Below are 26914 nucleotides of genomic sequence, written 5' to 3' on the forward strand. Positions count from 1 at the left end.
TCTGAAACATAGGTAACTTTGTATTTGATTGAAGTGCCGGTATAATGTGATCTGAATTATTGACGTCTTCCTACCAGCAGGGCTAGTGTGCTTTGCCATGGGGGTGCATGGGTGGATTAAAAAAAAAAAAAAAAAGGAAAAAAATCACCAGAAATACGACCAAGCAAGGTTTCTGAAGTCAAAGCTCAGCTAGGCTGTTTTTCTCCCCCTTCTTCAAAACCAAGAAATTCTCCAGTTTCAGAAGTATCACTAGCTGAATAAATATTCAGATGATCCAAACGGTGGGAGCAGCAGCAGCAATATGGTTTTTAATTTAGTTTGGATCAATTTTGTGGCCGTTGCAGTTATAATTAGAGGGCTGCAACGAATGGTGAAGCTCCCTCTAAATTTAGTCCGAACACAGACTATAAGATGCTGTCCAAAGGGACACACCTAACAAAGCAGGGCAAATATATTTGCTGTGGTTAATGAGTGGATAGGAAAAAAAAAATGAATCAGTGAAGAAGAAAAACATCTGAAATTATCTTTCCTCCTGGAATAAAACCAAATCCTAAGCAAAACAGTTCAAGAAAAATTATCAGAATTTCTACTGTGGACATTTTCCTTTAAAATGGCACACGTTCTAGAAATAAATATTCAAATCACAGGCTCAAAAACATTTTCTGTGTCAAATGAAACTGTTTAGGTTAATTGTATTTGTTTTCAGCTCAGTCACTGAATTTAATATGTGGACAGCCTTGTGTCTACATTAAGGAGTTCAGTGAACTTAACGGGGCTCGCAGCAGAAGTTTTAGGGCTACTTGGTCTGGTCCAAACCACCTCTGCCAACATGGTGCAGAACTGACTGATGGGCACGTATATGCCCCCCCTGCGGTGACCAGAGCCGCTCTCCTGCCCCGCCAGTCGGGGAATGTTCTCCTCTCCCCAGTAAAAACTCCAGAACTAGGGGGTGCAGGCGGTGTGGACAATGTGTGCGTATGTATGTATTTATTCTACTACAGTACAGCTTACTGTGAAAAGGCCCTTGCTGGCCTGCTGACCGCATAGACCACTTTAGGTTCTCACACACAAGCCGGTGTGCCCGTCCGAGCCTGAGCACAGCCCGACACACACCGAGGGCCAGAGGGATGGGCCAGGGTCCCAGCACACCCATTACACGTTAAAAGGTCATCTCACGTCCTGAAATGGATTTAACAGGCTGAAGCAGCTAACACTAATACAATTTCTCATTTGCTCTTTAATACTTCTCAAAGACGCAGAGACCTTGGCTCAGATCCATCCAGCCTGGTTCTAAGCAGCTGACCAAAGCCCTGAATGAAAGGCCCGATTTTTCTAATCTTCCTACACAAACAAGACCTCCAGAAGGTGATTCAGCCCAAGTCCTGAATCACCCTCGTGAAGTGTCTCACTGCCTGTGGGAGAAAGTGATGTACATTTATATGAGCGTGATGTCTACACGTACACTCGGCTCTCTGGTTCCCTTTCTCTTCCCAGGCACCCTAATTCCGTCCCACAAAACCTCTTGCTCATTCAGCCGTACAACAGGTGATCTGTGTGACCTTCCCCTGCTGGCAGCAAACTCCGCAGCCCAAGTCACAGCACTGTGTTCAGACAACCAGTCAATGCAGTCACTGCCGAGAGCCCGGCAAAGAAAAAAAAGTGTTCTGCAATTACAGTGTCAAATTTCCTAACCACCTTAAGGTCTAATTTCTGAGACTATTTCAAATTAGTTTTAGACAAACTATACCTTTATCTTCTCTTCCTTACTGCATTACTTAAGCTGTTTTGCTTTTAAAGTAGTATTTTACTGACTTGACATTCAGAAAGAAAAGGATCTCAGAAATAAGGGGGGGCGGGGGGGTGGGAGAAAGTAAAACTACATGTAATTTTTAAAGCATGTCTTCTCAAAAATGAGTTTTCCTATACAACTGCTCCTTTAAGCCAGCAACAGTGCCAGATGAAGCATAGAAATCAACTCTCTAAAAACGGGTCTTTAATAATTAAGTTACATAAATTGAACATAATTAAGTTATACCAGCTGGGCATGTGCTATGTGTATTTGAATGATGAGGTCGGCAGTAAAAAGCAATACAGAATAGATGTTAAGGTAATTTCTATACGACTTTCCACTTACATCAAATGTGCCAAGATACTCAGATTGTAAAAGGGTCTTAAGTAAGTGCAAGAAGCTAGTTTATATTTAAAATTCATTTAATAGATCACATTAAAAAGTGAAATATGAAAAATTAAAACATCTCTCCACTATTGTCACTTTGATAAAATGGAAAGGAAGAGGAACAATGAAACCATTTCACTCTCAAATTTGCTTCCAGTTTTTGATGTGACCCCAAGTCATAATTCTCAAATCATCACAGAGGAAAATTACCCATTCTTGATAGTGCTTAAAAGTTGCTATTTTTTAAAAGAGTATTTTTGCTACTAGATCTTGTGCAGAATTGTAGAGAGAAATTTGGAACCGCAGGATAATTTATACTAGTTTACATACTTGAAAAGGCATATATTGTTTACAAAATGTCTCATCCTTAAATGCACTTGAGACAGATCTGCAGTCCAACCTAAACTGCAGAAAGAAGAAAAAAAAAAAAACAAACAAAAACCCACAAAACCCAAACCCACCCCTCAATATCCCAGCCTATGCCACGACTGGAGTTCTTCCTGTTACAAGTCTTTTCCCAACTTGAATCTACCTTACTGGAGCAGTTCAAAGCTATTTACCACCTCTTCTGCCACTCTGTATGCAGAGTTCAGGCTCCTTTTCTTTCTTCAGCTGCCTTTTAAGTGTTTGAGGATTATTCTCAAGATCCACCCTCCCACCTTCTCTTTCTTAAGATTAACCAGCCCAGATCTTTCAGTTCTCCTTCAAACACCAAGTTATCCCGGGCCGATCACCCTCGCCCTGCTCCAGCTCCCCCCGGGGGCATGCCCACAGCCCAGCCCCATGCTCCGGCTGAGGTGTTGGGGATTACCTCCCGAGTCGCCGTACACTGACACCCTTTTCTGCAAGTCTAACGCTTGGACTTAGGTGGATCACAGACTAAATGCTAACGTCAGGAGGTCTTTCTTCTACAAACCTACTCACTAGCCAGTTATTCTCTACCCTGTGTTCATGCATTTTATGCACTTTCTTATTCTGAAGTCTTGGAAACTGCACCTTACATGGTGTCATTCCACCTTCCTCCCAAACCACTTCTCCAGCCTCCCAAAATTACACTCAATTTTCCCTGTGTCCTTCAACACCTTCACAATCCCTCCCGACCACATATCATTTGCAACTTGATTTAAATTTTTTAATCCAGATGAGAGCATGAAGCGCACTAATGAAAGCGCTGAGTATCGGTGGTCCAGAAGTGACCTGCGGGATGCTATCTGCCCCCCGCTGCGGGGGACTCAGCGGCACGGCCAGCGCGCTGCTGCGGCACCCTCCATGCTGCAGGCTCTGCTCCTTGCCCTGTGTAAATACTGTGACAGGAATCCTCTACTTTATTTCCCAAAACAGATGTATAACAGACACTCAAACTGCTCCCACAATAATACCTGGATACGATTAAATGTTTTATTGAAATTTATATTGGCAGAGACAAACGGAGCAACCTACCAGTTCCTCACTAGAGGACCTCTGTCTCAAGCTTTATGTGAAAATGTATGTTTATATATGAGCAGATGTACCTTCACATACAAGGCAGTTAAAATGAAAACGCTATTAACAAATGCAAGTGTTGAAAAATTTGACAGGCACCAAAAAATTCAGTGCTTCAGTCTTTCTATAACCTGCAAAACCAGGGATTATGAATACAACTGCACTACGTTCACTGCACATTAACTTTTTTATTTCTTGAGAAAGATGAGGACAGGCTTGGCTTTGGTTTCTCTACACCTCAAGTGAATCCAGACATTCGATTATGTCCATACAAATGAAGTATTTTGACAGCCTTCATCACAGAGATGTCAAGTAAATATTATATATGCATCCATCATTACTACAGCTCTTGTTTTGATATTATCTGACTTCAGAGAAATTGAGAAAAAGGCATCACTTCTTCAGAAGTAGATGAAGTATATTAACTAATGACAGTGCTTTACTGAGACAATGCCCCGGTAAAGTCTGCTAAAGTAGATGTCTGGTGACCACCTACAGCAGAACCAAACACAGAACTTGCCAACTGCTGTTTAAGACTTTAAATCACACTGTTATGAAGAAATAAAAAAGTAATTTTATTTGTCCTGGAATTCTAAAACTTATCTCTCTTCTTTTTTGCCTTCTTTTTTTTTTTTTTTTTTTTTTTCCCCCCCTAACTCAGGAATGCATCTTACTCATTAGAATTGCTAACCCCATATATTTTTCAGTATGGTGACAGACAGGGAAAGAAAAGACATCTGCTAAAACAGAATGGCAATAAAAATGTTAGATGGACACCTATCTGTCTTCCCTAGAAACCAAATACACTATTGCCGTAATTCGCTCTCAATAACTGACCATCAATTAATCTTTTTACAAGAGAGGTTTATGGCCACAAGCTTCTATTGATTTTAAAGTTAAGAATAAAACTGGAAAATAGCCACATGCAGAACACCTTCCAAAAGTGTATCAAAAGGAAGACCTTTTCCTTGCCAGCTTAATCTCTGCAAATTTATGTACTGAGAAAGCTAAAAGGAAGTCCTGGCTAAATTCACGACAGTGTAAGCATTGCAGAAAACTGCAGTAACTGCAGCAAAAACTGGCCCTACCAACGCACTGGAAGCTCTTCGCCTTAAAGAGGATTTCACACATTCTAAGCTTCTTGAATCGAAGAGGAAATCAATGTTTACCACCCAGAGCAACATATGGAATTAGTTCCCATCCAACCTCTGAAAAGTCATTTATTTTCTATCCTTGAAAGAGCTTTACATCTCAGAAAGCTAGAATACACTCAGTAAGGTCTCCAAATAATCTTTAATCCTCCATCTCGAAACCTTCTGCCTGCCTCCACAAGCTACATTTGAGTGAATAATAACTTTTCTAAAGGTAAACTGTATATTGTAAAACCTGGTTTTTAACTGACTAATAAAATGGGAACAATTAAGGAAGGGGCCTTTGCTTCCAAGGGCCGATGCATTGGAAATACTACTTCCCTAGAAATTGACTGTTTCATCATTCATATTCAAAATACTTAATCAGATAAAAGCCACAAGCTACGTTGCCTGTCAACCAGAATCGAAAAATTGGGAAGAGATGCACCATAAGCTACCACAAATACAACAAAGAAGCTTACATGTTAATAAAGCTGACACTGCAAAATCCTTTTGCATTTAGGTCTCTACCCCATGTTATGTTGCTGTTGTCATTTGTGAACTTGTGGTGCATTACAAATTTACAACAAGCCAACTAAGCACGCCAGCTGCGTTTAGATACTAATGACCAAGGAGATCACAAACATCTACTGACCTTCCTGTCAGGGGGCAGGGTCTGGAGGAGGAAGAGGGATTATACCTTCCCATTTTAACTGCATGCCATAAAAGCAAAGATTAGAAAACTTTTAGTGTTTTCCCAACTAATAAAATACTCAAATTCTGGAAGACTCATTCCAGTACCACAGTTAAACACTCCAGGGGTAATCACACATCAGGATCTCATAACCTGAGGAGTCACTGAAAGCTATTTTCTCCCCATTCCCAACACATCCCTTGCTCCTCTGTTTACACGAAACACACATGAAATACACATAGGAAGGACTGTGCTTCAGCATTGTCTAATTCTGAAGTCAATTCATCACAAGTGAAACAGTTACCAGCACTAACACACCATCTGACAAACCACACGCAAGCTCCCAGCCTGGCTGGCCAGCCAGGTTCAAACCAGCCACCCGCCCGGCATCCTGCGAGACCCCCCCTCACCAGCCACCCACTACCACACGCCAGGCAAAGAACACATGAGCCGGCAGCTTCAGAGCTACGGCTGCGCCCGGAGCTCAAAGCTTCAGTTCTTCAGCGTAATTTTCATGTAAAACCTTGGCATAATTATTTCCATTTAAAATACCTTCTGCAGAATGTTCTCAACTTTTTAGCCCAATTCTTAAAATTCAGACAGGAATTCCACAGCTTGACAAGCTTTAACTTCTTCATCTCTTGAATGGGTGGAAAGTAATGGATGCAGAAACTCTTCTTGTCTACTTTAATGGACTAGACCACAGTTCCAGTGGAAACTACAGATGTTCAATTTAGCATGATCAGATTTATTTTAAAAAAATATAGAGATTTATTTTTTAATTTCCAAATCATCTTTAGAGGGAACAATAGGATGGCAGCATTAGCAGGGAACACTGCATTATTAAAACTATAAATCCCTCCAAAATGAAAGTAAGTTGTCTTGGTTTTTTCCCCAGCGTCGAAAAAAGTAAAAACAGCTTCCCCAAAGTTCAGCAGGCAATTTAATACCTTATTCAACTAAAGTAAGTGTTATGGTTTTAATATCTTATTCAAGTGAAGTTAAGTGTTTGGTTGCCTTTGTTGCTTCTCTGAGGACTAACGGGTACTCTGAAGGCATACGACTTCGGAAAGCCCATACTCAACCCTTACTCAGCAGAGCAGTCAAACTCATGTCCTACAACCAACACGTGCCCAAGGTGCCCCAACTCTGGATTCACAGGCTGCCCGAAGCACCCAGTTAGCAGGTCTGCTCTCCTACATCATCACTGAAGTGGCCCAACAATTAAAAGGTGCTTAATATACCACATCAGAAGATGAGATTGGAATTTAAGTAATGTTGCTAAATTGAGAATTAAATTATCCACAAGTTAACAAGCGTTAAGGGCATTTTTCTGTTTGGTGTTTTGTTTTGTTAACGGCACTAAAAAAAAGTCTTTCTACTACTAAGTTCATTTAGGGCAAAATTTTCAGAGATGTCCATCCACAGCACGTGCGTGCTACTGCACTTAATTAGAAAAACAATCAACTGCTGCTCATGCTCAGAAAAGTTACAGCAAAAATCTTAATTTAATTTCCAGCGGGGGGTGTGTGTGTGGAAAAAAAGTATATTATGACTGTCACTCCTCCACTCCCCTATTTCTTTCAAGGTATTCTTTCAGACTTCCCTTCCCCCAGCTGCACATGAAGATAACTCCTTCCTCTTTTTTGTTTTCTTTTTTTAACATATATATATTTAAGAAGACTTACTATATATATATAGTTTTACATATATATGTATCTTGTGCCTGAGAACTTGAGCTGGGGAGCAGGTGAGAGCACGCCTGCCCAGCTGCCGTCGGGACCCTGTGCCAGTCACCCCCTGGCACATGGGGGCACAGCAAGCAGGTCACAGGCACCACGGCTTTATGGACGTCACCACAAGTGCTTCCGTCCCACCAAAGGGAAAAGAACGAAATATTTACAGGTCAACTCACCATCTTGGAAGAGATTTATAGTACACACGCTATTTCTTCTATGCAGTAAATTGACACTCATTTGAAAACTGAGCAGTTTAAGAAAATGCTTCCGTATGTGCCAAGGTTAAACTCATCTCTGTTGTGTGACCACCTCAACATGATTTGCAAGCTCGCCTATGCCTCCAGTGATAAGCTCCAAATACATCCTAACCCTCCTGCTAGCACTGCGTCGGTGTTTGCACACTGCCTCGACTGCTGCTCCAGACCCCCACACCTAACCTCTGCCAGGCACCTTCTCCTTTTCCACATCTCCTTTCTCCTACTGCTGTTGCCATGCCCGCCCTTCCCCAGGTTTCCCACCACTGAGAGCTGCCTGCCCCTTTGTTTTCTCCTGATCTCCCTATCCTTCCGGCAGCGGAATGAGAAAGCAAAGAAATAGAAGCAATAACGTATCGTAATTTAGCAATGATGCAGCTGGTGTACAGGCTCAGGAGCCCTTATCTGTCACACTTCTAAGGCAAAAATGAAGAAAATATCTTTTCTTGTCATTTTCTCATCCAGTAGATGAAAAATACCAATACAGAAAAGGTCCACAAGCAAGGAGAAAACAAAGACCAATTTCAAAAGGCAGCAAATATCTGTAACTCTGTCCCAAGCACTGACATAAGGGATTTCGCAGCAAGAAGAAGAAACAAACACACATCTGCTAACTTTGAGAAGCTATGAAGCAGATTTGTTTCCATTTCATCTCCATATGATTCGGGTGCTCAGTAGGCATCCATGTGTGCTTCAGGACAGATTTGCAAATGAACAGTGTTTTGACCTTGGTAGTACCTATGCAGAACCCAAGCAAAAACTACTCCACGTTTACTTCAGTGTGTGAGAGGACTTGATTTGCTGTCATCACAAGCCTCCCACTCCAGGCTTTCATTCTCTCCTCACCAGAGACTACATGCTGATTGCTCAGGCAAGGAGATGGGAAGGTAAGACACCAGCCTGTTTGCAGGACAGATATGCAGTACAAAACCAGCAAAAAGTTGTAAGAAAATCCGTTCAGAAAGCTTCCTCAAACAGCTGCAGAGAGAGAGGCCAGCTGGCGGTAAGTGCTCAGAAATGGTGGGAGCAGAGAGGACAGAGGACGCCAGTCTGACCTTGCTGAGCCTGTCAAACCCAGGGCTGAGGAGGGACTACTGCCAAACGCTGTTCCGAATCTCTTGGGTTTGAAAACAAACCTGTTGTAAAATAAAATTCTGTTTAATGCTCTGGCCTCCGCCTTCTCCTCCCGAGGGGCAGGAGTGCATGGAGAGCAGCAGTGCAGAAGGCAGACAAGGCTCCGTGATGCCAGGGAAAGTGGTCCTTACAGACTGGCCAGAAGGCCTGGGCAAGTGGTCCAGGGACACTGCTGGCTTCTCACCTTCCAGCTCTCAAAATGCCTTCCAAATTGCAGCCAAGCAGTTCTGAATATTTTTTAGAGGCACCTGTAAAGCCTTATCTGAAATATTTTACTACCACTCTTGTCGTTTACATGCAAACAAGAGGAGCTTAAACCGGGAAAGCTGCAAAGAAAGGTTACAAGAATTGGAGTAATGGAGTCTCTTTAAAAGAGAGAAATGACAAGAAATTACAATTACTCATTTCAAATATGGAAAGGTAGACAGATGGGAAAAGCAAGCAGGAAGAAGAACTACAAACTATTTTGGTCAAGGGACGACGTTTCAACTGGGGACCAAGCAGTTGTGTTACATCCAAGTTCAGACTGGAAGTCAAAATGAATGAAGAATCTAAAATGGTTTTCCCATATTTAGGGGGTGGAGAGGGAGCAAGAAACACTTGTGGTGTTTGAAGACATCCCGAAAAGCTGATGACGAAACAGTGAGACTGGCTCTCAGAAGAAGACTTTAAACAGGACAAGATCAGTTTGTTTCCACCATTTTTATTTTCTATAAATAGCAGGTCCAGATATCCATGAGTCATTTGGAGGACTCAAAACAGAAATCTTCCTCCTCCCAGTCCACGCTTTCCTGTCTTTCAAAGCCCCAGAGAGAGCTCACAGTTGGGCAGAAAGTTGGGTAGGATGTGTCGCTGTTCTTACTGCAATTACATGGACAGCGGCCAAACTGATGTGACCTTCACATGTTTGATGTTAAATCATCTACAAAAATTTGGAGTGGAAGGAAACCCTATACTGCACCATCGCCTCACAGCCCAGTCAGAAGGCTAGGAGGGTTTTTTGCTTTGGTTATTGCCATCCTCTATAACGAGGCAGACAGTCTAATTCCTAAGTTAATCTACAGATTTTATCTAATCAATACTATGCAAATGCATAGGCCTGAGACTAGCAATATCCTCAAACTCTTCTGTTCTGCTTTATGGCACATTACAGTGGCAACATTTGATCATTTATTACAGGTTATCAATTCATACTACATTGTTAAGAAGCACACCATCACCCATAATATGTGGAGTTCATATTCTGTGAATACTTCTAAGCTTAACACAGCTGTTACTGCTATGGAGGAACATACTCAACGACCGAGCCATCCCTCCTATCCATATACTCATAAGAATATACAATAACAGTGATAATGCTGTGCAACTTGAGAGTCCCTGGCTAACAGTTACTGTGAAGTCAACTCTCCTTTTTTACAGCATGTGCTATGTGGATGCGTTAAAGCAAAGCAATTTAAGTGCCACTATACGTTTAATAAGATAAAAACAAGCAGTGAACATCACCACTCTAGATGCATCACTGGAGTTGAAAGGCTTTTCATTATCCAGCATATTTCACTTACTTTTACCTAGATAGTTTCAGAAGTGCCTTTCAAATCACACCCTCCTCTATAAGAAATTTTCAGAAGCAATGCTTCCGATTTCTTTTAAAGGCTGTACAGCACTGAAACACACGGATGCAGTCAGCTTGGTGACGGGCACGACTCCCAAAAAGCAACACTCCCAGGGCACTTGCCAATTTCATTTCAAGTTCGCACTTGCAGTATCTGGCTGTTTAGTTGGATCTTCCAGCCGCATCTGTGTACACCGCAGGGAGGGCTGGTACTTCTGTTAGCAGATGGCAGCTGACCATTTCCTGGGGTTGTCCAAATGGGAACTGAATATCCTCAACAATGACTGAAATTGGAACGATTTTACAGGAAGCATAGCAGAATTAAGTTAAGAAATAGCTACAGAAATGACATTTCGTTTCCTATTCACTTATTTTCCCAGCTTCCATTTAAATACGGTGCTTCCAAACAGCTTTTTATGACTTACACAATAGGGATGGCCTAGCTTTAACAGACCACGGGTCATTATGCTGCACAGCATGCCTTTGAAGAAGACTTCTGGATCATATCTCTTCTCTCCTCTTCTTCCAGCACTGCTTTACAGGAGCACTGCCTGAGAGGGTCTTACACTCGTCCCGCAGAACTGAGCTATGTGGTTTGTACAGCTCTCTGGGACGCCCCTTCAGGACCACTCCTTTCTGCAGGCAGCTAGAAGACATCGCCGCCCTTCTGCAGGAACGGCAGGCAAAGTCTTTGGCTCAGATCAGCAACTCCGGAGAGAGCCTTTGTTCCTTTACAAAAAGCCAGTACTCACAGAAAGGATGCAAACACCTTTCTAGGACAGCAGCTGCACTGGCTGGTATTTCTTTTCAAGGGCTCAGAGAAACCTGACTCAAACACTCAAAGCCAATCTGTTGTCAGGAAAAGGAAAGTGCATGCTGTGAAGTTACAAATAATAACAAATAGCACTTTTCAAGTTTGTTGCATGTTAGTAGCATTTATGAAGGCACAGGGAAACTGCAATATCCTGCGGGGAGGGGATTAGGCACCTAGGGTGGGGGGTTTTGTTCATGGTGGGGTTTTTGTTCGCTGTGGGTTTTTTGAAATCGAATAAAAGGTGGAACAGCAGACATGAGGAATATACTCGGACATAACTTGTCCAAAACTTAAAGACATAGAGGGGCTTTGAGAACAAGTCCCCAGACCCTATTCTGGTGGTCAAATCACAACCATGCCAATAGAGACATGAGCATTTCCACACTCTGCTCGTGCTCCAGCACTCAATCCACCATCTCTACAAAAGGCACGGTCTGTGCCATGAAGAAGAACAATGGGTCAATACCAGCTACTTGTATAGCAATGCTTGGTTAGCATGAAAATGTAAACAAACAAAAAAAACCCAACCACACCACACTCAAAAAACCAAAAAAAAACCCCAAAAAACCAAAATAAACCCACAGACTAACAAAATGTGTCTAAATTCCATCAGTCTACTCAAGGTATAAATGATACCCCTGAGACCTCACCAGGTGCAAATCAATTTACTTAGTCTGCTGGAGGGGGGCGAGAGGGATGAATCAGTGCTGCAGGCATACAGGCTCCCTAAATTGTTCCATTAATGCATCTGCTGGCTCAGTATGCAGTGGTCTAAAACAACCTTTTCCCCAAAGTCATGGGACTTCAGATAAAAGGAAACAAAATGAAAAGAGGAAGCCACAAATAACATAAAAAACACATGGAAACAGACACATGAAGACAGAAAAATATTTACAGTTTTGATGCCAAGATAATAGCCTGCCAATACCTTCAAAGCATCTTAGGAGAAGCAGTGAAATATACTGTTAATGGTATGTGCTGGTTTTGGCTGGGGTAGAGTTGATTTCCTTCATGGTAGCTAGCGTGGGCTACATTTGGGATTTGTGCTGGAACTGTTGATAACTCAGGGATGTTTTTGTTATTGCCGAGCAGCGCTCGCACAGAGTCAGGGCTTTTTCTGCTCCTCACCCCACCCCAGCAGCGAGCAGCTGTAGGGCACCAGGAGCTGGGGAGGGACACAGCCAGGACAGCTCCCCGACTGACCCGAGGGATATTCCGCACCACGTGATGTCAGGCTCGGAATATAAAGCTGGGGGAAGGAGGAGGAAGAGGGAACGTTCTGAGTGATGGCGTTGGTCTTCCCCAGTCCCCGCTAGGCATGCTGGAGCCCTGCTGTCCTGGGGATGGCTGAGCACCTCCTGCCACGGGGAGTGGGGAATGAATCCCTTGTTTTGCTTCGCTCACGTGTGTGGCTTTTGCTTTACTCACTAAACTGTCTTTATTCCAACCCACGAGTTTTCTCACTTTTACCCTTCTGACTCTCTGCCCCGTCCCACTGGGGGGGAGCAAGCGAGCGGTTGTGGGGTGCTTAAGTTGCCGGCTGGGGTTAAACCATGACAAGATGTTAGTAAGAATGTAACTCTGGAAAGAACTTAGTCTTGCCACTATGAAAAGCTTCCAGAATTAGAAGAATGAGAATATGGCATGCTCTTCCAGGCAAGAGTGCAAGCATCTAGTCCTGGATAAATACTCAGAAATAAAATAGATACATAAATACTCAGTAAGGACAACCTCACATACCACAAGGACTCAGGAGAGAGTAGATGACCAGTCATGTCTTCACTACCATTTCTATCCGTCATTAAATGAGCCTGGAAAATCTAACCAGAGCTGAAGTAGGTACTACTATGGAATTATTGTAGCACCGATCAAAGGAAGCCTCCCTGGAACAGTAAGAGGTCATTTTAGCTGATCTGCAGACTGGCTGGCTCTAAAACTATGTGCTCTGCTTATCTATAGAAGAGATGCAACATGGACAGGAGCTATCCAAACCTGAGGTAGCAAACAAAGAACAAGTACTTCAAGGCTAAAATTCAGCTTTCTCCTAAAGCCCTGTTGCAGGTGGCACTGCTAACAAGACGGATGACTAATGCTGGGTGACTGGTAACTGGTAACTAGACCTGGGAAAGGATAGCTCAGAGGGTAAGTCACTCTCGGGAGCATGAAAACCTTTGATTTCAGAGTTTGCTCTCCACACACTTCCCAAGAGACACTGAACAAACCACATTATCAATTTAAACAGCGGTGTCCCAGATACTCAATTAATCTGATTATGAACTTTGTCCGCTTGTTTAATGTTTAGGTTACGACTGAGCTTTTCTTTTATCCTACCATCAAGAGCCTTTCACACCCTGCCTTTCATACTCATTTACACCCAACATCCTCCCTCCAAAGAGTCTGAGCATCGCTTTGGAAATTCTTATCCAGCATTAACTTTGTTGTATTTCTGGATCAAAACAGAAATTACAGCAGCGGCTGTCTGCAGCTAAAGTCTGTTCCTTGGTGGCACTGCCTTTCTTCTAGAGAAGATTATGTATGCTATGTATAAGGAGCTTTGAGTCCTAATGAAGCATAAGAAAAGTGAAAAGAAGAAAAAACAGTTTCTCAGAGATCCACCTTAGCTTTGAGCTGGCAAAGGTGCATTTCATGAAGGATACCCAGAGGCTGCATGCACTGCTGAAGGCAGCATTGTAAACAAGCAGCTTCAGCTGGCACTGCTTTGTGCTGGGCACCTTTACATCACTGTGGTTACTTAGGGCAAAAGGGCTCCTAATGCATTTTGCAATGTTACACACTGGTCGTGATCAGTTGACCTGAAGCTCTCTTATCAGGAGCATTCAGCAGCATAGATGGGACCATTCCAACTCAATACTCTTCATGCCTGTTCTTGCCAATCTGGCTGGTTTTCCATGAGACCTTGATTCCTCAGTTCAAGCAAAACCCCAGCTACAAATCTAAAAGCCTGGCAAGTAAACTCACACAAGCTTCAGCACGCAACAGCTGCAGATTTATAAACTAATTCTCTTGTTAAAAGCACACAAGATTGGCTCCATGCATTTAGGACACAGCCTTATGGAACACACTGTAAAGACAACACCACAACTCCCAGCTGACTTCACGTTCTTTCCTGGCTCCTGCTGAATGGGAAGTGAGGATTGTCCGCATCCCATTTATTTATGCAGCCCTCATTTACTCTTGGACAGAGCACTTTGATGCCCATACTTCTTCTATGCTTGCTCCACCCCCATTTTTTTTATTGGTTTGTCTCATTAATTTTTAAAGTTATAATTATCTGTCAGCATCATGTGAGTACCCCTTTGATTAATTATTTTTTTTTTATAATCTCAAGTGTTTGAATAAACTCCATTGGGAGCTAGTGACACCAGAAGGGTTAAACATAGGAAAAAAAAGGTGATTTTTTTTTTTTTGCAGACATATTATGAAATATCCATTTTATTTGGCAGAAAAGATATTCTAGCACATCAGAATATAAAATTTAACTCCTAACAATTGTATCTAAGACGGAAAGACAAAGCTTTTCCATTACTTCATAGTGGAGTCACACCCTGCTGGTGCTGGGCAAAAGGGATGTCCCCAGGGCTCCGTGCTGGGGCCAGCCCTCCCAGCAGCCCTGTCACTGCTGGGCGGGGGAGCGAGGGCACCGCGGGCAGTTCACAGGTGACACTGGGCTGGCGGCAGTGGCTCTGCCAGGGGGCACGGGGCTCGGGGGCCCTGGTCGTTCCCTGCAGCTGCCTGACAGGGGCTGTGGGCAGGGGGAGTCGGTGTCTGCTCCCAGGGAACAAGCGACTTGAAGAGAGGAAAGCCTCCAGTTGTGCCAGGGGAGGTTTAGATTGGATGTTAGGAGTAATTCCTTCATGGACAGGGTGGTCAGGCACTGACAGGCTGCCCGTGGTGGCCTCGCCATCCCTGGAGGTGTTCAGAAACCGCGCAGCTGTGGCACTTGGGGACACGGGTTGGGGTGGGCTGGGCACGGCTGGGGTAACGGTTGGGCTCGATGGCCTTACAGGTCTTTGCTAACCTCAATGGTTCTATGAGGAAAAAATTAACTTAACCCAAGGATAATGAAGAAAAAAATAATTTAACCCGAGGATAACTAAACTAAGCATTTCAGACTTCCCCATTACAATTGCTACTTTCTTTGTGCCACCAAAAACTGCAATGCAATAACTCCCCTGGGAGAAAAGGAACAAAACAAGAACAACCCTGGACTACTCATTACACACCATCCTGGTCAACAGAAACAGAGAAGGAATCTCTGCAGGAGGGGTTTGTCATTGCCTCCATACGGTCTGCCACAGAACATCCATTTTGTGAAGAAATGTTTGCTCCATACGTTCCCCTACAGCCTGAGTTGGGCCTCTGTTTTCTATAGGCACTGAGCTAGCCACAGCAGTGCCACTGCGGCAGAGACTCTGCACTGTTCCCTAACAGAAGCACACTCATACGAGAAAAAAATAATTCCCACGCATTTACCAGAGGAGATGCTGAAAACGTCTGCAATTTGGTTATCCAGTTGTTTTGTGTTGTGACCTACAAGAACTAAAAGGGTTTGAGTGGCAGGTGGAATTGGAAAATGAAGGTGAGAATGCTGCGCACAGAAACGTTTGGTGTGTTACCAATTAATTATCAAGGGCTGTCAACACAAGAGCGACTTTACACCAAGATACAATCAAAAGCCAACCACCACTTATTAACTTCTAAAGATATCAGTGAGCAGGAGGGAAAAATATGTGACAACCACGTGACGCTTGCAAACCCTGATTTTCCCACTCTAAGAAATCCAAACCACCGTGGGTTTGTTTGCTTACAAGTTTTTGAAAAAATCCATTCGCACATCTCATCGGGAAAGAAGATCACAGCCTCCAACTCCACCTGCCTCGGCCGCTTGGAGTAGAGCTCCTCGGAGCCGTAGCACTAGGTGAGGTCAAGGCACCGAGGCAGAAGCAGGCAGAGCTCTGCTCCCACCCCACCTTTCTGCCCACACCAGAAAGCTACGTGCTGTAACGCTGAACCCAAAGCACAACTGAATCAAAGACTCCGTTATGCTTTAGTTTCTGCAGGGATGAAAATGCTTCGTTTCAGCACCAAAATGCAGCTCTACTCATACTTGTCAAATGCTGGTATCACAGTAATATTACAGAACTGCTCGTGAAAAGAAATTACTTCTGACCTTACCGTAAGATTTGCATTGTATGCAGTACTTAAAGATGTAGTCCCAGAAAGAATGAGGAAAAGCAAATGCACTAACGCAGATGTTCTGTGGGAAATTACAACAGTATGTGAACATGTTACTAAGCAGTACCACAGTACTGATGAACAGAGGAAGGGGCTAAAGGTTGTCTTAACTAAAACGTTTTTGAGAACATGACTGCATCACTTCATGTTCTTTTAATGTAGTCTATATATATGCATATTTATAACCAGTATCAGTGGGACAAAATAATACCCATCTTAGAATATAAAAATATTGGCTGGCATAGCTAAGTGCATGATAAGTTTTTTTCTTCAAGTACTGTAGGAAAAAGAAAGAATGAGAAAAGGGAGAGAGGAGGAAGTTGAAAAGGTGGCACAGGTTCTACACAAACAAACCTCTCCACTCTTCATACAATGATTTTGGCAGAAATATATTTATAAAGTGAATATTTGAATAACTAGAGGATAAAACTGTGAGCAAAAAGCAGCACTGCATTCACAAGTATTAAGTGTCAAAAAGCCTTGCCTACCTTCTTTCAGTAAAATTAGTGCACCGAGTGAAAGTGATCCAATACATGTCATTTTCAATGGTTGCGGGTCAAATGCATGTAATACTCTCAACCAGTAACATCTGAAATACATCTTTTTGTCCCTTATCCTTAGCAGAGATTTCATTTTCCCTTGCCTACCTTGTGTCAGGACACAACTTTTCAGCAGTAATAGAGATTGGCACTGAGAAAAATGCATGAGAATATGGGTGCTGCACTCAACTGGCTGGCATTTAGACTTACAAGTATTTCTCCCCAGAGGAGTCTGTCTAATTTCTGTCCTACAGAAAACTGCTGTCTTTCACATAGAACCAATACTCTCAGAGGCAACACACAGCTGTTTCAATAGTCTTTAATTTACCTGAGAGATGAAGAGTATGAAAAATTTGAATCAAAGACATTGCCAGGACTGCAAAACATGATAGATGTAAAATAAATTCAAGGCTGTGCACTAGAAGTTTTTCTTCTTGTGAGATGGATTATTAGGAGTACAACGGGGCTGTCAGCAATTTATTCATTTAGTATGTGCCCTTTTTATACCTTTCTCTTCTCAGTGCTTTGCTCTTCACTGTGTCTTTACCCTCTCAAGGAAACAGTCAAGAGCTGACAAAGCTGACTTGCCATCTCCAAACACACACAGCAAAAAGAGCCTAGATCCTTCTCACTTCTCCTGCGTAATCTATAGAAAGCCTTTACACATAGTATACAATTGATATTTTTATACAAGCATATTTTAGCACTCACGAAAGCAAGCTCACATAGGTCAAGCAGGAAGAAGGCAGATGCTGTTGAAACCTTCAGACAGAGCTCTGATGGCATACCTCAGCTCTGACCTGCAGCCCAGACAGCTCCTGCGGTTCTGGCCCCATGGGTGAAATTTATCCCCGTGCCAGTTTCTCTTATTCTTGGACTAGAAAAAGCTGTTGAAGGCCCATTCTAGTCCACTCCTCCACCACTTATTTGACACTGTACATCACACCTAATTTGCAAGCTCCCCAATCCTGTTATTCCTCTCCTGAGACTCATTTCAGCAGACTGATGTAGTGCTGAGCTACGTACTACCTAGCAACACAGAGTATGTTGTGAACCAAAAGCAATTAAGATCTCGTCTAGAATCACCAATCTCATTTCAGTTGCAAAAAAAAAAAAAAGCATTCCATATTGGATTACTGCACTTCCAACACATTACAAACAAAATGGCTACAAGAAAGTCAAAATTTGAGGGTGGGGGTGGAAGCATGCATCAATGGAAGCATGCATAAACTGAACCTAAATTCATAGTTTGGGTTTTGCATTTCTGCTGTTACTAGAGGAACACAGTTTCAGGATAACTGCAAAGAAATACCATAGGTGTGAACTCTTCAGACCCACACTATTGTTGCTGCCACTAAATTCGTGGCCAACTGCACCAGCATTGCAGCTCAGCATGAAAACTGTTGCCCTTCTTAGACACAACAGATCCTGCAGGATTTGAATAAAGGATTCCTTCTGTATCACTAGATCATTTTTCTGCCCCAGAGAAGGTGAAATAGGACAGTTAAATGCAATGAGCTATTCCAGCAGCCCTTCTGCAAGATCAAATGTTGGGGACAACGAAGACTGTATCACTACTGGCTTCCACAGAACACCGATCTACCTAGTCTCACACTAGCACATCTTTCAACTATTTAAAGGTATTCTTTTATTATTATTATTTAAAACACTCACACACAGGAGGTTTTTTGCAAGCAAATTTCAAATTACCACCTAGTATCAGTGTGTCGCTATCCACAACTGTTACCCTTTCAGCTTGAATATAGCCACTGAAAGTTTATGGGTATTTTTAAATTATCATGAATAGTCATTAATGCAGAGACCCTTTTCTTCTGACAGTCATTAGAAATTCAAATTCCAACAACTGCCAAGCTCACTGCAGTCTCATCTTAAGGGAAAGCAGAAAGAAAACTGACTGTCCCCAAAGAGTTATTCAGACAGCTCTCCTTTAAAAGGTTGTGACACAAAAGTGACAGAGCCAGAATATTTTGTAATAAGAAAACAGAAGCTTGAAATCACAAAATATACTCAGTGTTTGGTGCAATCATTACCGAGGAAAACAATAGGATTTTGATTGCTGTATAAATCTGCTAGTCTTGGAAGAAAAAGAGAGGGAGTGTACGCAAACAAAACATATGATGCTTTAATTTTCAGCACCTAAGCCAGGGACTGCATTCATCAAAAAGGGCCGGTCCTGAAGCCTGAGAAAAAAGTTGTGACTAACCTCTTCACAGTCTCAAGGATCCAAACTGCTGACATGGTCTACTGCCCTTTTAGACAAGGAGTTAAGATATTTTTAACTGCAAGAAGAGATACTTACTCCAAGGACCAATAACTTAACTAGCCTCAAGAGCCCCTCTCATCATTTTATATAGAAGGTTATATGGCCCTGCCTGATACAAACAAGGCACTGGACTTGCACATTATGACTCAGGCTGAAAATATGGGAAGAAAACTCATCTATATGCATTTTTAGGAAGAGCCGGAAGAAGCCAGGCTTCTTCTGAAAGCTGTTTCACAGGTTTCAGATTGTAAAAATATTAAGTCATTGATCAATTTTACGACTTTACAGTGGGAATATTACAGATGAGTTAAAACAAAGCGTCTGTATCAAACACCAGAACTACTGAAGTGCACGTTCATAGTTATGGTAGGCCAGCATCATCGCTTTCAACAGTCTCCTTCCCATTGCTTCCCTAAAGCAGAGAGAAAATTAATCTGGAAGGTGAAAGTATAGATTTTCACCTTTCCAAGTTTAAAAAAAAAGAACAAAATCACTTGAGCTCTGGACACCCATGGGTACTTACTTCTTTGTGCTTGGTCAGAATCCTACAGCCCTACCAAACTCATCTACACACTCAGTCTTTGACAGTGCTTGTCAGTATTTAGTAGCTAGGAGGTTTCATGGCTGAACCTTTACCATCAGCTATTGAAAATACTAGACAGTGCCTAAGTTGTAATATTTAAGCTTCAGAAGCAAAAGCTAAAACTGTTTTTCATAAGTTTGGACTCTTGAAAAAGCTTTCCGGAGTCCTCAGAGTGTGGGCTCTTTACAAGGCAGTCCATTACCTACTTTTGACAGCTGAGGAGGCAATTTATGCAACTGAGGTGCAGAAACAAGCGGACAAAGTTGATTCTAAAGCAAAGTAAATTAAAATGTAGCGACTTGAAGTCCTGATTGATACAGTGATTTGAAAACAGCAGCCAACTTAGCTGACTGTGCGAGACACTCTGCTTAAACAACACTTCAAGTCATTTTAATGGAAATTTCAAGGCATCACCACCACCAGTGAGCAGCAGGAGCCCTGGAAGGGATATGGAATCTGTTAAAACTCTATTTATATCCTACCTGTAGAGTGACAATATAATCACATTCTTGCTTTGTATTGATGCTCGTTGGAGAGACAGCATTACGTGACCAAAGATCAGGTTGTCACTGAACACTTGCATGCAGCTGGAATCTCAGAAAAGGTAAAAAAAGATCTGTTTCCCTCAAAACCATTGCTTTTATTTTAAATTGGGTTATTTAATCACTGCTTCTGCAAGAGCCCAGATAAGACTTAATTTTGATAGGCATGTATTACCACTGTTTGTAAGGTTGATTATCAGATAAAGCACAACTTGAAGGAATTTAGAATCTGAGCACACATATAACTGAACATCAAGAGATCCTATGCAATAGAGACTCACAGAACAGGGAAAAGATGCATCCTGGAAAAGAAGATGGCAAAAAGCTCTCAGGAAACTTCAGTTTATACCGAAAGACTGAAACCTCAGAAGTGCTGATCATAGCCTCTGAGCAAAGGAAGACAATATCAAATCTACCTCTGATGTTAGCAAGATCGTCACAAGTTAACCCTTAGTGAGACCATTCAGTTTAGAAGTAGTGTCAGTATGAAACCAACACCCCATGAGGTTACCAAATCAAACGACTTCCATGAACGTTGCTTACAAATATGGGGACTTGTTTGTAACGCTTAACTGCAGGTCATGGATCTGCAGCTGTGCAAAATCTCTATGTAGTCAACACAAGGAGATTAAGAGTATTCCAAGAGATAGTCCAGAACAGTTACATCAGGTTCTCACTTAGGAAAACTTTCCTCTTTCCTTTCACTGATTGTACAGAGTCAAGGGAAATAAGGCAGCACAAAGATGAGAAAACTAATTTGTTACTTAAGACGATAAACTCCTATCTTTAAATTTCTTCCTTGCCCAACACCAAAACATCAGCATAGGCATACATTGGTAGCATTTAGAAGAGACACACACCTATGTAGCAACACAAATCCAAGATGGCCGCAGCTTGAGGAGCTTGGCAAAACTAAGACAAAATAATCCTTTTTTTTTCCCCACCCTGGCTCAATTTGTTAGTTTTTACCTGCATCACAGGTGCTGAGAACACGTGGACTTTCCTTGGAGGATGATAACCCTGTATTTTGGCAGTCAGAGACACTGCTGTCATGACAAGTCCCCAGAGAACAGCATGGCACATGGGCACACACAGCAGCTGCGAAGAGTCAGCGACTACTTGATTGTCTTCTCAGGGTTCAGCGATTTGCTAGGTACAGGCAAGCTGTGACTTTCAGAATTAAAAGTTTATCATTGCATCTGATATTTCTCCTATGGGAGGAGCTTAGAGGACCTCTTGGGTAAAAGGTCTTTCATACCTGACTGCAAAGATACTATCCCTTTTTGCGGTTTGGCTGCCAGGAGCAATAACTTGAAACTGACTGGTGAACCAAAGCTCGGCATCATAATTGGTGGCTATTATTTTGGGGGCTAATTTAAAAATTAATGAGCAATTCTCTGCATAAAAAGTCAGAACCAATATAATCAACTGACTGATTATAATATGTCTTCCTTCTCCCTACTCACAGCTTTCCCAGCAGCACAGTACCACTTTACAATGGTAGCATGATGTCTTTCCATCCAGCTACTCCCCCACAAAAATCCAATGTTCACATGAGCACAGACGGTGGATAAGCAAAGGAGGATGCATTTCACATTAGGATGCAAAGACAGAAGCAGAATTGTGAATGTTTGCTAATTCTTTTACCATCAGTATCAGTAAGGGAAACAAGAATAATATGTAAGCAAGGAACAAATTACATATTAAAAAAAAAAAAAAAAAAGACCATGAACTTCTATTGCTGATGCAGTAAAGCAGATCTGCAAGCCTGTATGCAGTGCTACATATTGTGCTAGATATTGCTTCAACCCTCTTCAAGATAACTACAGGAAGTGTTGCTATAGGTACTCGCATGCAGATTTTTTTTTTCATGAAACAGAACTATCTCAAGATTTTTTTAATAGATGCCTGTCAGGTGGCTGCAGCCTTGCCCCTGCAGAGAGGTGGGGCACAGGAAGCTAATCTGCTCTAGTTTAGCTCACAGGAGGTTCTATGTCAAGGGAATTTCAAAAAGGGATGCAAATTAAAATTTATGTGTGCTCATCATTGAATCGTACATCTGCCCCAATACGTGCCAGAGACTTCAAGAGACCCAACAAGGCTGTTCACCAAAGGCATCAAAATCACATATTCTTGGCTTTGAGGAACTGTACTTACCAGTAAAAAGAAAAGAAAAAAGCTAAAGAAAAAAAAAAAACCCAAACCAAAAAGCTTGTTCATGTTCAGTCTACTGACTAAAAAACATCAGTGCGACAAATGCAGTCGGTTTGGCTGCAGTGCGTGTCCCGTGGGACATCAGTATCACCCGAAGCTCTCAGTGCTTCATGGGCAAGCCAGAGCAACGCAATACGGTGTCACCTGGGTACTACCTCTGCTTGTGGGTAAGCACTTCTGCAAACAGGTGTGAAGAGGAATGCTGCATCCAGTATATAGATTTTAGGTTTTTTACTGTGAGTTTCCACAGCTAGCAGCAACAACGATCCGGTTGCCACATGAATGCAGGTAATTCTACAAGAGAAAGAGAGCCACAAATTAGAGGAGAAAAAAAGGATTGAAAACTTTCCTTTGAAAGCTCTCACTAATTTGCTTGTTCACGGAGTAAGAAAAATTAAAATGCAGCGCATTAAGTCAAAATCCGACTGGTTACTTTTCCCAGGGCATTTTGCACTTGAAACAGTTGTTGTTGGGCAAATTGTCTCCTTTCTCCCTCTCTGTACTCTCCCCAGTCTTTCACAGTATCGTCTCTGATTACACTGTCTCCTTTAACTTCTTCACTTCAGATCTCCTTCAGCTTTTGGTAATCTCCCTATTTAAGTCATAGCAACAAGCATGAGATGTAGGAGGCCATTATACAAATTGCTCAAGGGCAATCATCTGGCACTACACAGACATGGAAAATCACCCCTGGATCCCTTAGTCAATATACATAGTTGTGCCCTGAAGTAACTAGGTCTAAAGAGCAGATGCGTCCTGAGCGACGCTCAAGCATCAGAAGCCACAGGATCTCAGGTTAATGGAATCTCTATTTTCACACACGCTGTGTCTTTATCACTTTCCTCCTTCATCTTCCTATTAGCATGCAATAGCAAACAGAGACCTACTGGAATTCATAAAGTAAGTCAATCTTCAAATTCTTGATTCATTTGTGTAGACTTCATAGATTTCAACTGCTGTCTCTGCAGGGAACTAAAGACCTGCACTCAATTCTATATTATTAAACACAAATATATAAATGCTGCCATTTGGTCTTAAAGCAATGATAGCATAGAAACTCAGGAGTCTGTGTTGCTGCATAGCAAAGAGCCGTTTAACAGGTAGAGACGAGAGGCTGAGTCAAAGACTCTGCAGAAGTCCAAATTCACCATTTCCTTCTTTTATGCATTTAAACACTTTGGAAAATGGTTTGTTTCATGCTGCAATATATCTCCTTCTCCCAGATGAGAGATTTCAGGTTAGACAAGCAGGATGATTGCCTCAAGCATCTGCCAAGGCTTCTGTATACCCAAACCTCCCACCGTTCTCCAAATACCCATGCCAAACAGCTGACTTCACAGCTGCTGGTTTTTGACTAGGTCGTTAGCCTAGGAATTAGCTAGACAGACATACAGTGACCAATCGCTTACAGGAAGACATTTCTGGAAGAGCATTCAAACAAGGAAGAGGCCACCTACTGTCCAGAGGCAAGTGAGTAAGAACAACAGTCTGAAGAAATCACCTGGACTAAAATGTGTCAAGGGGACATATGCACTGAGAAGACAGAAGCAACTCATATGACACCCAACGATCAAATCAAAATCATATTTTTCCATTTTTGTATACGCCAGAACTAAAACAGAAGAATATGGAGAAAGGGGCAAAGGGCAGAAACTAAAGCAAAAAACTTACTCATCCAATTTACGCAGATCTCAAGTTTCGTTCTTTACTTATCTATTACTAAATATGTTCCAACAATCTTGCTGCACCCTACAAGTACAGGAGCATTGACAGCAAAGGCTTTTGTTTCCCTGACATAATGTGGCGTAATTATGTCAAGTTCGAACGCAAGAGCCCGTTCTCAATGCAGTATGTTTCCTAGCATAAATACAAGGTGATGTTTATTTTTATTTTGCCCAACTGAAACATATAGCCATGTATGCAACCCAGTTAAAGAAGTTTTTGAAAGCTGGGAAGCTCTAAAGCCCTGTATTTCCTACTTACAGTGCTACACAATTAGGTCACTTGTTACAGAATCTTAATAAGATTTATTATTTTATTAAGGCTATTTTTAGAAACCTCAATTAACAGGTTGGCTCTGTTAGTCCAAAGCCATTCAAGTACATTAAAAAACCCAAGAGTTACCACCACCACACGGGCAACAATAAGATGATCTCAGAAGGAAGAAACACAGAAACTAAGCAACTCATCAGCTGTTTTAAGGACTATCATTCTTAAAACGGGCTGGAATGTGTGACGCTTGACTCTTGTATTCCTAGCTCTGCAGTCATGACCTTCCGTACGCCACTCCACTCTTTGCTTCTGTTTTCATTATGTATAGAATTGATCTACTTATCCTTAGCATCAAGCCACTGATTTGACAGGAGTGCTGCAAGTATTAATTTAATGTTTGGAAAGTGTTTAAACACTTTCAGTTGGAAAGTGCTGAGGGCAGACAGAGGATTACATTACACTCTGCAGCTAACCTGCTTTTAAGGGAGTATTAGGGTGGGGATTGCTTCTAGGCAGAGAACTCACACTTTTAGTTTCAGCCTGAAAGCACTTCAAACATCTGAGCTAAAGGATAAGACACTCACAGGGGAGATCTATAACGGGAAAGGCTGAGCTGAAAGTACTACATAGCAGTCCTGGTGGTTGATACTACCATCTTCAGACAAAGTCTTCTATGAAGACTGCAAAGAGAAGACAAAGTAAGTTGCATTCAAGATCAACCTGTAATGATACAAGGCTCAGTTTTCTCACAAAAGCAATACCTGGGAAGAACAGCTTAGCTTGCAAGGATTATTACTGAAGTTCAGAGAAAAAGTACAATGCCCACAGTTAAGTCCCAAGAGAAATAGCACTTTCACCATCGCCAGAGAGTCATTTGAGAGCTTTAAATACACTGCATTAATTTGCCACTTAATAAAGAGTTCTCTGTCATTAGACAGAAGAGCTACTCCTGTGTCCTTGCAGGAACAGAAAAAACATTAAAGAGCCCATTCCACGAGAACAATCTCCAAAACAAAACCTATTTTCAGCAGTAAATCAGAGCTCCTGTTTATTCTGAACAACAGTGGGAAGGTGCAGTTAAGAATAGCTACAATAAACCTGAGAGTACAAATCCCACCACGACTGCACTGTGCTCCTTTTAAAGTGCTGAATTACTCCACCACCCCAAGCCTTCTGCTTCAAACTTTCACCGTGCTCTAAAGCTGCTCGCAGCAGAAGGCAGAGCGGTGCCACTCACCTCGAGCACCCAACAGGACTCTGAGCCTGCACTGGAGGCACGACAGCACCCTGAGAAATAACCCAGGCCATTAACAACGTGTTACATTATTGTAACGTGTAAATATTATACACATTTGAATTACGTGTTATTTAATAGGGAGCTTGCTGCTTCATGCAAGAACAGAATACATGCTTCTGGAATGTATCAGACTGCATCACTGTTTTAAGGTTACAAATGCTACTGTGGCCAGTGAGAGTAAGCTGTTAAGAGTAAGGGAGGGGTAGAGTATTAGGGATTCCCTGCCTTCATCACTCTCTTGCCTGTGTAGTTTTGGACAACTCAGTAAGCTTCTTTTTATTCAGCCTCCTTACCCATGAAGTAGTATTACTTGCATCTCCTTTCTCAAAAGTCATGGGAATCAATACTCAGTGAAGACTTGAAATGACGCTTTAGCAAAGCACACAGAGAAACAGCCGCATCTGTCACAAGACTCCTCCTCCGTCAGTTTGTGTGCTTTAGACTAAGGAGGAAGAAACGGCAGGTGGGACACCAGGGGCTGTGGAAGCTATACCCTGTGTAGCTCTGCTGCACATGGGAAGAAGCCAACACCTCAGCTTCTTTCCGTCTGAAGTGTCAGCTTTACTACACACAGAGCATTTCCAGAATTCTCCCTGGGAAGTTTATTACCAGGAGAGAAAATGAACTTTACTCTTAAGAGTTTGCAAATTGAATTTATTAAAAACAAACAAGGCAACATACTTCCCAATCTGCTGCGGCCAGTAAGACATTCAACAGGGTACGTTGTCACTAACACAGGTCCATCTTTATACTGCAAACACTTCCTTTTTATCAGTCTTAGGATCTCCACACAGTCTGCTAAGTTCAGAGAGGATGCCAAAGGAAGGAAAATTAGACAATTACACAAGAAGCAGTCAACTGACTTGTTCCTGTCTCCACTTTGCTTATGTCATTAGAGACCTTGCTGTTTTAAACAGTTTTAGCCAAAACAGGAGGGCTTCTCTGCCTACATGCACTTTGTTATCGCCTACAGATTTCTATAGCTACATTCATTCTGGATATACGTCTGAATGTTATTTTAGAAAGAGTAATAAATGAATAATCCAATAAAATCTTGTAGTGACAATGACACGATCCATGGGAGTGACTGACACGCCAGAAATTAATTCTGCTTTGAAAAGGAAAGATGGCCTTTGAAGAGCATGCCCTTACTTAGCCAGCGTGTATTTGAA

At 42.1% G+C, this 26914-nt stretch overlaps 1 protein-coding gene across 5 annotated transcripts in view; it reads right to left on the reverse strand.

The window, feature by feature from the left end:
- The window catches only part of LOC102056891 (transmembrane protein 263-like), a 204923-nt gene that overhangs the window by 127983 nt on the left and 50026 nt on the right, over nucleotides 1–26914 (reverse strand). The window contains exon 3 of one of the 5 annotated variants that reach the window (XM_055715561.1): nucleotides 8531–8611. The exons of the other annotated variants lie outside the window; for them this stretch is intronic. The gene's annotated coding sequence lies outside the window, so the exon portion shown is untranslated. The remainder of the gene's footprint in view (nucleotides 1–8530; nucleotides 8612–26914) is intronic. 5 annotated transcript variants of the gene reach the window in all.

The sequence above is a fragment of the Falco cherrug genome, chromosome 7, assembly GCF_023634085.1.
Source record: "Falco cherrug isolate bFalChe1 chromosome 7, bFalChe1.pri, whole genome shotgun sequence".
NCBI classification, from domain to species: Eukaryota; Metazoa; Chordata; class Aves; order Falconiformes; family Falconidae; genus Falco; species Falco cherrug.